This window comes from Arachis hypogaea, chromosome 11 (genome assembly GCF_003086295.3).
Source record: "Arachis hypogaea cultivar Tifrunner chromosome 11, arahy.Tifrunner.gnm2.J5K5, whole genome shotgun sequence".
Lineage (NCBI taxonomy): Eukaryota > Viridiplantae > Streptophyta > Magnoliopsida > Fabales > Fabaceae > Arachis > Arachis hypogaea.
Genome location: NC_092046.1, coordinates 34,893,509 through 34,906,068, shown reverse-complemented (window position 1 = coordinate 34,906,068; position 12,560 = coordinate 34,893,509). Strand labels below are relative to the sequence as shown.

At 36.7% G+C, this 12,560-nt stretch overlaps 1 non-coding gene across 1 annotated transcript; it reads left to right on the top strand.

Moving 5' to 3' along the window:
* Positions 1-82: 82 nt before the first annotated feature.
* On the top strand, positions 83-190 carry LOC112725142 (small nucleolar RNA R71). Its single transcript, XR_003164268.1, has one exon. It is a non-coding gene; the product is annotated as a small nucleolar RNA R71 (small nucleolar RNA).
* Positions 191-12,560: the final 12,370 nt, after the last annotated feature.

Sequence of the window (12,560 nt, the reverse complement as noted above, 5' to 3'; positions counted from 1 at the left end):
ATCCACCTGCAGAAGTATCCAATGACATCTTAGCTAATTCAGACAGACCATCATAGAATATATCCAGGATGGTCCATTCTGAAAGCATGTCAGAAGGACACTTTTTGGTCAGTTCCTTGTATCTCTCCCAAGCTTCATTGAGGGATTCACATTCTTTCTGTCTGAAGGTTTGAACATCCACCCTAAGCTTACTGAGCTTTTGAGGAGGAAAGAACTTGGCTAAGAAAGTCGTGACCAGCTTATCCTAAGAGTTCAGGCTGTCTTTGGGTTGAGAATCCAACCATATTCTAGCTCTATCTCTCACAGCAAACGGGAAAAGCATGAGCCTGTAGACTTCAGGATCTACTCCATTAGTCTTAACAGTATCACATATCTGCAAGAATTTAGTTAAGAACTAAAAAGGATCTTCAGATGGAAGTTCATGAAACTTGCAGTTTTGTTGCATCAGAGAAACTAGTTGAGGTTTAAGCTCAAAATTGTTTGCTCCCAATGGTAGGGATGGAGATGCTTCTTCCATATAAATTGAAATTTAGTGCAATAAAGTCACTAAGCATCTTCCTTGCATTATTATTTTCGGCTGCCATCTCCTCTTCTTGTTCGAAAATTCCTGTAAGGTTGTCTCTGGATTGTTGTATTTTAACTTCTCTTAGTTTTCTTTTCAGAGTCCTTTCAGGTTCAGGGTCTGCTTCAACAAGAATGTTCTTGTCCTTGCTCCTGCTCATATGAAAAAGAAGGGAACAGAAAATAATAATAGGGATCCTTTTTACCACAATATAGAGATTCCCTTGTTGTTAGTAGAAGAAGAAAGGGAATAAGAGTGAAGAAGAATAGATAATCCCAACACAAGGGTGAGGATAGGAGCAGTGATTTGAGATGAAGAGAAGTGTTAGTAAATGAATAAATAAATAGAAGGAGATGGGAGAGAGAGAATTTCGAAAAATAAATTTTGAAAAAGAGTTAATGATTTTTGAAAATTAAGATAAAATTAAAATTAAAATTAAAAATTGAAACAATTAATTAATTAAAAAGAATTTTTGAAAAAGGGGGAGGTATTTTCGAAAATTAGAGAGGGATAGTTAGTTAGGTAGTTTTGAAAGAGATAAGAAACAAACAAAAAGTTAATTAGTTAGTTGAAACAAATTTTGAAAATCAATTTTTAAAAGATAAGAAGATAAGAAGTTAGAAAAGGTATTTGAAAAAGATATGATATGAAAAGGTATGATTAAAAAGATATGATTTTGAAAAAGATAAGATAAAAATATATTTTTGAAAAGATATGATTGAAATTAGTTTTGAAAAAGGTTTGATTTTTAAAATCACAATTAATGACTTGATTCACAAGAAATCACAAGATATGATTCTAAAACTTAAAGTTTGAATCTTTCTTAACAAGTAAGTAACAAACTTGAAATTTTTGAATCAAAACATTAATTGTTGATGATATTTTCGAAAATATGATATAAAATTAAGAAAAAAGATTTTTGAAAAATATTTTTAAAATTTTCAAAAATAAATAAGAAAAATGAAAAAGATATGATTTTTGAAAAAGATTTTGAAAAAGATAAGATTTTTAAATTGAAATTTTGATTTGACTCATAAGAAACAACTAAATTTTAAAAAGTTTTGAAAAAGTCAAATCAAATTTTCGAAAATTTATGAGTGAAAAAGGGAAAGATATTTTTTTTATTTTTGAATTTTTAATGAAGAAAGAGAAAAACATGAAAAATGACTCACAACATGAAAATTTTGGATCAAAACATGTGATGCATGCAAGAACACTATGAATGTCAAGATGAACACCAAGAACACTTTGAATGTCAAGATGAACACCAAGAACTTATTTTTTTGAAAAATTTTCAAGAAAAGAAAACATGCAAGACACCAAACTTAGAAATTTTTCATGTATAGACACTATGAATGCAAGAATGCATATGAAAAATAAGAAAAGACACAAAACAAGAAAATATGAAGATCAAACAAGAAGACTGGCCAAGAACAACTTGAAGATCATGAAGAACACTATGAATGCATGAATTTTCGAAAAATGCATAAATTTTTTAGAAAAAAATGCAATTGACACCAAACTTAAAAATTGACTCAAGACTCAAACAAGAAACACAAAATATTTTTTGATTTTATGATTATATGATTTTTTTGTATTTTCTTTTAAAAAATTTTTTCGAAAAACATATAGGAAAAAGAAAATAAGAAATTCAAAATTTTTAATAAGAATCCCAGGAATCTTTCAATGTTGGCCTAAAGCTCCAATCCAAGGGTTGGGCATGGCTTAATAGCCAGCCAGCTTTAGGATATAAATCAAGCATGCAACAACTGATATTCCAATTAACTTGCCTCTATGCTGATGGTTGGAAGCCACAGTCCAAAAGAATTAGACATGGCTTTACAGCCAACCAGGCTTCAACATGCTTCATGAAACACTAGAATTCATTCTTAAAATTTTAGAATATTTTTCGAAAACAGATGAGAAATTTTTTGAAAGATTTTTGAAAAATTTTTGAAAATAAAACAAAAAGAAAATTACCTAATCTGAACAACAAGATGAACCGTCAGTTGTCCAAACTCGAACAATCCTCGGCAACGGCGCCAAAAACATGGTACACGAAATTATGATCCCTGGTAATGGCTCCAAAAACTTGGTGCTCTAATCTTAATTCATAATTTGTCACAACTTCGATACAACTAACCAGCAAGTGCACTGGATCGTCCAAGTAATAAAACCTTACGTGAGTAAGGGTCGATCCCACGGAGATTGTCGGCTTGAAGCAAGCTATGGTCACCTTGTAAATCTCAGTCAGGCAGATATCAAATGGTTATGGAGTTTTCGAATAATAATAATAAATAAACAGAAAATAAAGATAGAAATACTTATGTAATTCATTGGTGAGAATTTCAGATAAGTGTATAGAGATGCTTTCGTTCCTCTGAACCTCTGCTTTCCTGCTGTCTTCATCCAATCCTTCCTACTCCTTTCCATGGCAAGCTTTATATAGGGCATCACCGTTGTCAATGGCTACATCCCATCCTCTCTGTGAAAAAGGTCCACATGCTCTGTCACGGCACGGCTAATCATCTGGAGGTTCTCAATCATACTGGAATAGGGTTCACCCTCCTTTTGCGTCTGTCACTACGCCCAGCACTCGCGAGTTTGAAGTTCGTCACAGCCATCCCTTCCCAGATCCTACTCAGAATACCACATACAAGGTTTAGACTTTCTGGATCTCAGGAATGGCCATCCATGGGTTCTAACTTATACCACGAAGATTCTAATATCTCGGACTCGGTCCTCTGTATTAGATATCTAAGAGATACTCATTCTAGCTTGTTGCATGTAGAACGGAAGTGTTTGTCAGGCACGCGTTCATAAGTGAGAATGATGATGAGCGTCACATAATCATCACATTCATCATGTTCTTGGGTGCGAATGGATATCTTAGAAGCGGAATAAGTCGAATTGAATAGAAAAACAGTAGTACTTTGCATTAAATCATGAGGAACAGCAGAGCTCCACACCTTAATCTATGGAGTGCAGAAACTCTACCGTTGAAAATACATAAGTGATAATGGAGTTCATTGGTCTCAGCCCCAGAGGGGAACCGGAGTAACCAAGACTAAAAATGATCCGAAGATGTAAATACAATAGTAAAAAGTCCTATTTATACTAAACTAGTTACTAGGGTTTACAGAAGTAAGTAATTGATGCATAAATCCACTTCCGGGGCCCACTTGGTGTGTGCTTGGGCTGAGCTTGAAGTTTACACGTGCAGAGGCTTCTTTTAGAGTTTAACGCCAAGTTGTAACGTGTTTTTGGCGTTCAACTCTGGTTCGTGACGTGTTTCTGGCGTTTAACTCCAGACTGCAGCGTAGAACTGGCGTTCAACACCCTTTTGCGTCATCTAAACTCGGGAAAAGTATAGACTATTATATATTGCTGGAAAGCCCTAGATGTCTAATTTCCAATGCAATTGGAAGCGCACCATTTGGAGTTCTGTAGCTCCAGAAAATCCACTTTGAGTGCAGGGATGTCAGAATCCAACAGCATCAGCAGTCCTTCTTCAACCTCTGAATCTGATTTTTACTCAAGTCCCTCAATTTCAGCCAGAAAATACCTGAAATCACAGAAAAACATACAAACTCATAGTAAAGTCTAGAAATGTGAATTTAACATAAAAACTAATAAAAACATCCCTAAAAGTAACTAGATCCTACTAAAAACATACTAAAAACAATGCCAAAAAGCGTATAAATTATCCGCTCATCAACCGCCATCCCCACAACATGTCAAAAGCCTTTAAAAATTATTTTATTTTTCCAATCAAATCTTAATTGAAACATAATCATTTGTTCTTAAACAATTACTTTAAATTTGCTAAAACACCCCAAAAACATAATACTTTTCATGGTTATTCAACTCAAATAAGTTAATTTTTCAGTTCACTTCTATTACTTTAGATTTCATTAAAGTTCCACAAAGACATAGTCCTTTAATCAGAATTAATCAAATAAAATTCATTTTTGCTTAATCAAGTTTTTAAAATTAATTTCAACTTTCTTTTTTGTTTAAGACTTTCCTAAAAGACTCGAAAATCATTTCGTTTTACCATTCAAATTCAAATACTTTAAATTCATTAAAATGTCTCAAAACATAATTCTTCAGTCAAAATTTTACTAAATAAAACTCCAAAACAAAGTCTCTAATTTTTATAAAATTAGCACCGATTTTCATTATCCTTATTATTCAGTTTAACTCAAATTCTTATAAAAGCAGAGTCTTCTCTAGGAACTCAAACTTTTCTACCCTTCAAGGATTCCATCTAAACCAAACAGTTTTTCAACGTATACCAATCAAACCATCCAAAACATTCAATAATACTCAGCATATACCAGTCAAACCTAATCAAGAATTCCAGAAAGGAATCATTTTCCAACAATCAGTAAATCAGTCACAGTTCAAAACCACACACACAATCCAATTTAATTCATAAGACTCACAAAATCACAAAAATATATTTTTCACATCAATATCGATTTATAATAATTCCTTAAAGAAGAATGGGTTTGAGAAAAGCCCCTACCTCGATTAGTTGAAAATCGGTATTTAATTGCAACAAACTCCTTTCAACCTTATTCTACAGTAGCGGCATCAGTTTCTGATCGTTCCCACAGCAGCAATAACCACAAACCCAGCATGCAATAACGGTACTCAACCCTACGACATCAATACCTCAAAATCTTTAACAAACTAAAACAGAACACCAATGGCGAGGGTTTCGAAACAAGAATACTTACTGTAACTAAGGAGGAACGACGGAACAGAGCAGCAGTAGCTCCAGCGGTGGTTCTGGCGACAAAATCTCCATTCCTACTGGCTAGAATCACGGCGACGTGGTCTTCTCCTTCCCCGACAGTGATTCCAGCAGCAGCAACCTCCCTGTTCTTTCTCTAGTTTGCGTTCGTCTTCTTCTCATCGCTCGATGGCGGTGACTTCCTTCAAAGCCGCGATGACGATGGAAACAAGACCTAGCAGTGGTGATCGAAGATTTAGCAGCGACGAGCATGAAAGGCAGCAACTTCTTCTTGTTAGTCACTTGCTCGCGTGTAACGACCCAACTTCCAGCACATCATGATCGTGCCAAAAGTAAGGCGTCACTAACATAATTCTTTTATTATCTATTTAATATTGAGCCTTTACGCGTTAATCTATTGACAGTTTTACTAAAAAGTTAAAACATTTCCGTCAACAACAAATAACACATATTCACATGTTTAATATTAATAATACATTATAATAGTATATACAGAATCAATTACAAAACCTACTCCTCTGAATTATACTCCAACTAACAAGGCAAGGAGAAAATAAATTCTAGCAACAACTCAACTCGCAAACAAACTTTTTTATGCTTCCATAACTCTACAATGAGCTTTTAAACCTGTAGCTGAAAGGGTTAGAAAGAGGGAGTAAGAACTGCAGAGTCCTTAGTAAGTTCGGGGTAGCAGTTAAGTTCATTTTACCATTAATTGCCAACAGCAACAAGTAGCAGAATACATTTGAATTAACAAATAAATAACAGAAAAGTTAAATAATCATAAAGTACATACAAAGCACCCACACATATTCACAGAAAACACATCATAAAAAAATATGCGCAACCAAATATGATGCATGTCTGTCCTATATAGGCCATGAACTCATGTGTTGGTTTACACCCTGCAACCTGACATTACCTAAGAACCATTCCCAGATATGGTTTTCTATTGCATATTATACGTGCATATGTGTCGATATGGTTAAGAACACCATCAGTACGTGACTACCGGCAATCGTTGCAAAGCTAAATGCCAAAATATATGCACAATGGGAAACAAAAATCAACAGTACATGGGCATCCCTGAGTTCAACAATCAATCAGTACGTGGATTTTCCCGAGTTCCACAATCAATCAGTACGTGAATTTTTCCGAGTTCAACAATCAATCAGTACGTGGGATTTTTTCAAGTTCAACCATTAATCAGTACGTGCACTGGGCAAGTGGGACAAAACCCTCGCCCATGCCAGGTAAACCTTCAATTATTTAGTTTTCGTTTACTAATCCCTATATCTTTCTCAGTTTCTAGTTCTCAGTTAGCCTTAGCAATTCTCATTTTCAGTCATTTGTTCTTTCATATCATTTCTGTAAAAACATCATTTCAGTTTCCTTCCTCTACTTTCCATGGTAATTATTCTTTCAAATTATTTCAGTTTCTTTAAATATTCAATTAGAGCAAAAATCCCTTTCTTCAGTATGGTGCGTGAGAGAGCAAGAGTGAGTGAGTGTAGCTGTGTGTGTGTCAATTAGGGTTAGTGTGGGTTTGAGTTGGAAATTAAGGTTAGGGTTTGGTAAAAAAATTAAGGGTAATATAGAAATTTTAATAAAATTAGAGGGTAGAGTAGTAATTGAAAACTAAATATAATTCAATATAATTATCTTTAAAAATACTATTTATTTATCAACTTACAAATTATTTTCAAATAAGTACTCTAATTTAAAATTAGAAACAAATCAATTAATTTCTGTTAGTTTATAAAATTGAACTAAATTCCAATTATTCAAATGAAATCAACAAATCTTCATTATTTTTCAATTGCTAAAACTTTAAATTGTAAATAAGAAAATCTTTTAATTACTATAAAAATCTCTGAATCCTAATTAATATAAACTCAAAGTATCATCAATTTGATTTAAATATTTTTAGTGAAATAATTTTTTGCATATAAAATCCTAAACAATTATAATAAATCATAATTAACTCATTATTTTAAATTTCAAATATTCAAGATGTTATATTAGATGCCATAAAGGGATATTGGGATGGTTACACAATTAATAAGAAATCCAGAGAAAATAGGGAAAAAAGAATGAGTTGTTATTATTCAATACTGAATAATAAAATAATACAAGATGGAAATAGACTTGTACAACGCTCACACTTTGCACCACATCCTTTATATACACTGACCAAGACTAGCAAATCCCAATTCCACATATTTAACTAATCTTGATTAACTGAACTTTGACCAAGTCCTTTTTCTTCTCTTATCTCTACAAGCAGGGTCATTTTTGTCTTTTCATATTAATTTAGAATCGAAAAGATGTGTTTGATTCCCAACCATTTTTTGTACTCGCATATGAGCTTCCTTCGAATTCAGACTTTGTCAACATGCACTTCCTTCAAATCATGTTGAGTTGAGTTAGTCTAGCAGTTAGTTCACTAGTCCGTTTAAATAAATGTTGAGATTCAAATCCTACCTTGTGCATCCAGCAATCCATTGGTCAGTGACAAATCCTTAAATGAAGTTCCGGTCTGTGACGAATTAATCTTTAACCTGCCAGAATGAAAGATATCGTGGAAAACCAAAAGAAAGAAAACATGAACCTCTTTTCTATGTGCTAAAATAAGATAACAAAAAATATGATTCCAACCCGAATCTATAATTGATGGATAAGTAAGCTTAAAATTCTACAAGATTGAATCAACACTTTGTAGTTTGTACGAGTTTATCTCACTTGACCACTGGCTAACAACTTTTTTTCTTTTGGTTTTGCACAGTATCCTCCAACCCGACAGGTCAAAGACTAATCCGTCGCGGATCTGAGCTTCATTTAAGGGTCTGCCGCTGGCCAATAATTTATTACTTGAGTAGGAGCATTATTTCGACATAGGCGTAATAGATTAAAGCCTAGCACGCATCTAGCCCAAATAAGCGTTCAAATCACAAAAATTCGACCTAGCCCAATGCCAATTGGCCCAATAAGAAGGGACCCTCAAGGACCTAGCTGACTAGTTAGCAAGCCACCATTATCCTCAACCCAGGAATCTCACGCCCAAAGCAGGATTCTCCCAGGCACAACTCAACCGTTATCACCTAGACTTACACTCTGTTTGTTTCGAAGGAACATGGAGAGAAAGAAAATATAGAGAAAGAAAATGGGTGGAAAATCAACTTTTCCATTGTTTGAATCACTAAAGAAAATGGAGAGGAAAAGAAAAAAATGAAATGGAGTCCACGTAAAACTTTTCTCATCATTTTTGCGATGAAAACTAACAAGGAGGAGAAAATAATGAGGCAATTACAAATTTACCCTCTACTTAATAAAAAAAATCAAATTCTCCATTTTATTTTTTTCTAAATCTGAAAACCCATTTTTTGTGTTTTTTCCAGTTTTATAGCACCATTAAACTTCATCTTTTCTTTAAATATAATTAATGAAATTAATGATATAATGTATAAGTAATTTTTATTAGTTTTTTATAAAATTATTTATTTGTATATATTTAAAAAATAATAATACATCTTTTTGTTTACCACATTTAAAAGACAATAACTTCAAAAAAGTGGTTATTAATGTTCATACCCTGACCCAATAATAAAGGCCCAGAACCAAGCGAAAGGCCTAACCCAAAGGGTTGGGCCTCACCCAGTACCAATCTTCGTCTCAGGAAGTCGGTACTCGTCACGACTTGCTCTAAAGAAGTCGGGAACGAGGGTTAGCTGGCAGATAAGCACTCATTTGAATGAATAACTGCCCCTAGAATCTCTCTAACCACTTCCCCAAGCCATATCTTAACTTTCCTAAGATAAAGGGACGGTTAACACCCTAAAAAAGTGGCACTACTCCAACGGTGGTTATTGGTTCACCACTATAAATACACTGACACTTCTCAGGTATCTCTAAGTCCCAATACTCTCTAGACCTGCTAACACTCTTGCTGGGAGTGTCTTTGCAGGTACCATCCCCCATTCATTCATACTCACGAGTCGGACGGAGGGCACCGAGTTGCAGATCCACTTGCGAGCCTCCTCCTCCATACGTTTGGGCCAACCAACGCCGTCCAGCCCACTAATCTCTGGTTACCCATCGTAACATTGGCGCCATTGCCGGGGACCCGAGAGATCGACCAGTGATGGCGGATAGATCCCCTGAAGAGGGTCATGTGGAGTTAGATTCTGAACAAGAGAATCTGGACACCGGAAACAATGATGCAGACTTGACCCTTCACCAGGAAGCCAATGACCAACACAGGGAAGGTACCTCCAGAATAAAAAATCCGAAGGTGAATTCTTCAGAAGGGCGCGAATTAGAGAAAGAAGGACCCTCCCATGCAACTGAGCTCCTGGGATTAGTCCACAGTCGCCTAGAACAGTTAGAACAAGAACGGGAGCGACAAAAGGAAACTGAAAAGAACCTAAAAGAGGAGATGGAGCGAAAACACCATTATCAATTTATATCAGCCTAACTAAGATTTGCAAGGTGACCATAGCTTGCTTCATACCAACAATCTCCGTGGGATTCGACCCTTACTCACGTAAGGTATTACTTGGACGACCCAGTGCACTTGCTGGTTAGTTACACGGAGTTGTAAACCATGGTCTTGGCATCATGTTTTTGGCGCCATTACCAGGGAAAGAAAGAGCGATGAATTTTACATAATTAAAGTGTAATCACGATTCCGCGTACCAGGGTGTCTTTTTGATATGGTGTTTTCGAATAATAAATAATAGAATAGGGATAGAGGTACTTATGTAAATCATTGGTAGGAATTTCAGATAAGCGAATGGAGATGCTTTTCGTTCCTCTGAACCTCTGCTTTCCTGCTATCTTCATCCAATCAGTCTTACTCCTTTCCATGGCTGGCTTTATGTGATACATCACCACTGTCAATGGCTACTTTCGGTCATCTCTCGGGAAAATGATCCAATGCCCTGTCACGGCACGGCTAATCGTCTAGAGGCATCACCCTTGTCAATGGCTTCATCTTATCCTCTCAGTGAAAATGGTCAACGCACCCTGTCACGGCACGGCTATTCATCTGTCTGTTCTCGATCATGCTGGAATAGGATTTACTATCCTTTTGCGTCTGTCACTAACGCCCTGCAATCGCGAGTTTGGAGCTCGTCACAGTCATTCATTCATTGAATCCTACTCGGAATACCACAGACAAGGTTTAGACTTTCCGGATTCTCTTGAATGCCGCCATCATTCTAGCTTACGCCACGAAGATTCTGGTTAGGAGATCTAAGAGATACCCATTCAGTCGAAGGTAGAACGGAAGTGGTTGTCAGGCACGCGTTCATAGGGAATGATGATGATTGTCACGTTCATCACATTCAGATTGAAGTACGAATGGGTATCTTAGAAGCGAAACAAGATGAATTGAATAGAAAACAGTAGTACTTTGCATTAATCTTTGAGGAACAGCAGAGCTCCACACCTTAATCTATGGAGTGTAGAAACTCTACCGTGAAAATACATAAGTGAAAGGTCCAGGCATGGACGAGAGGCCAGCCCCCGAAAACGTGATCACAGGATTAGAATACAATCCAGGATGGTCAAAAAGACTAGTAAAAGGTCCTATTTATAATAAACTAGCTACTAGGGTTTACATGAGTAAGTAATTGATGCATAAATCCACTTCCGGGGCCCACTTGGTGTGTGCTTGGGCTGAGCTTGAGTGTTGCACGTGTAGAGGTCCTTCTTGGAGTTGAACGCCAGCTTTTGTGCCAGTTTGGGCGTTCAACTCTGGTTTTGGCTCCTTTTCTGGCGCTGGACGCCAGATTTGGGCAGAGAGCTGGCGTTGAACGCCATTTTACGTCATATATTCTTGGCCAAAGTATAGACTATTATATATTGCTGGAAAGCCCTGGATGTCTACTTTCCAACGCAATTAGAAGCGCACCATTTCGAGTTCTGGAGCTCCAGAAAATCCACTTTGAGTGCAGGGAGGTCAGAATCCAACAGCATCAGCAGTCCTTCTTCAACCTCTGAATCTGATTTCTGCTCAAGTCCCTCAATTTCAGCCAGAAAATACCTGAAATCACAGAAAAACACACAAACTCATAGGAAAGTCCAGAAATGTGAATTTAACATAAAAACTAATGAAAACATCCCTAAAAGTAACTAGATCCTACTAAAAACATACTAAAAACAATGTCAAAAAGCGTATAAATTATCCGCTCATCACACCCCATCTCCTTAAGTGATGTACAAGAAAGAGCTTAAAAGTACATCAACATGGAGGAAAATGCCAAGTTAAGAGACCTGAGTTGGCGACCCGAGCACCTTCCCTCAGCAAAAGAGAGGGAGAGGGAAACCAAGAAAAAGGAAGAACTCGGTCTCGATAGACCAAGAAAATATCACTCTTATACTCCTCTGAAAGTTTCTATAATGGATGTATACAGAGAGATTTGTAACACTGAAAGGTTACCACCCCCCAGACCCATTAAAAATAAAAAGGGGGGGGAGCCGCAGTGACTACTGTGAGTACCATAAAATATATGGCCACTCCACAAACGACTGCTACGACCTTAAAAATGTGATAGAAAAGCTGGCTAGAGAAGGTCGGCTTGACAGATATCTCATAGAAAGGTCGGACAGTCATGGGAAGAGAAAGCGAGATGATATGGATAGAAGAGACCCACCACCACAGACTCCGGAGAGACATATCCATATGATCTCAGGGGGGTTTGCGAGAGGGGGACTCACCAAATCCTCTCGCAAAAGGCATCTCAAGAGAGTCTACTAGGTCAGAGGAGAGTCATCCGACCTTCCTACCATTTCATTCACAAAAGAAGATGGGCAAGAAATAATCCCTAGACACGATGATCCAGTGGTAATAACTATGATCCTAGCAAATGCCCATCTCCATAGAACCCTAGTAGACCAAGGAAGCTCAGCGGACATTCTTTTCAAGCCCGCTTTCGACAAACTAGGGTTGGATGAAAAAGAGTTAAGAGCCTACCCCGACACCTTGTACGGATTAGGTGACACGCCAATAAAGCCACTGGGATTTTTGCCCCTCCATACCACTTTTGGAAAAGGGGAAAAATCAAAAACTCTGAGTATAGACTTCATAGTCATCGATGTAGGGTCAGCATATAATGCTTTAATCGGCAGAGCTACCCTTAATCGACTCGGAGCGGTGGTATCCACACCCCACCTTTGTATGAAATTCCCGACCTCAGCGGGGATAGCAACGGTAAGGGGAGACCAGAAATTGGC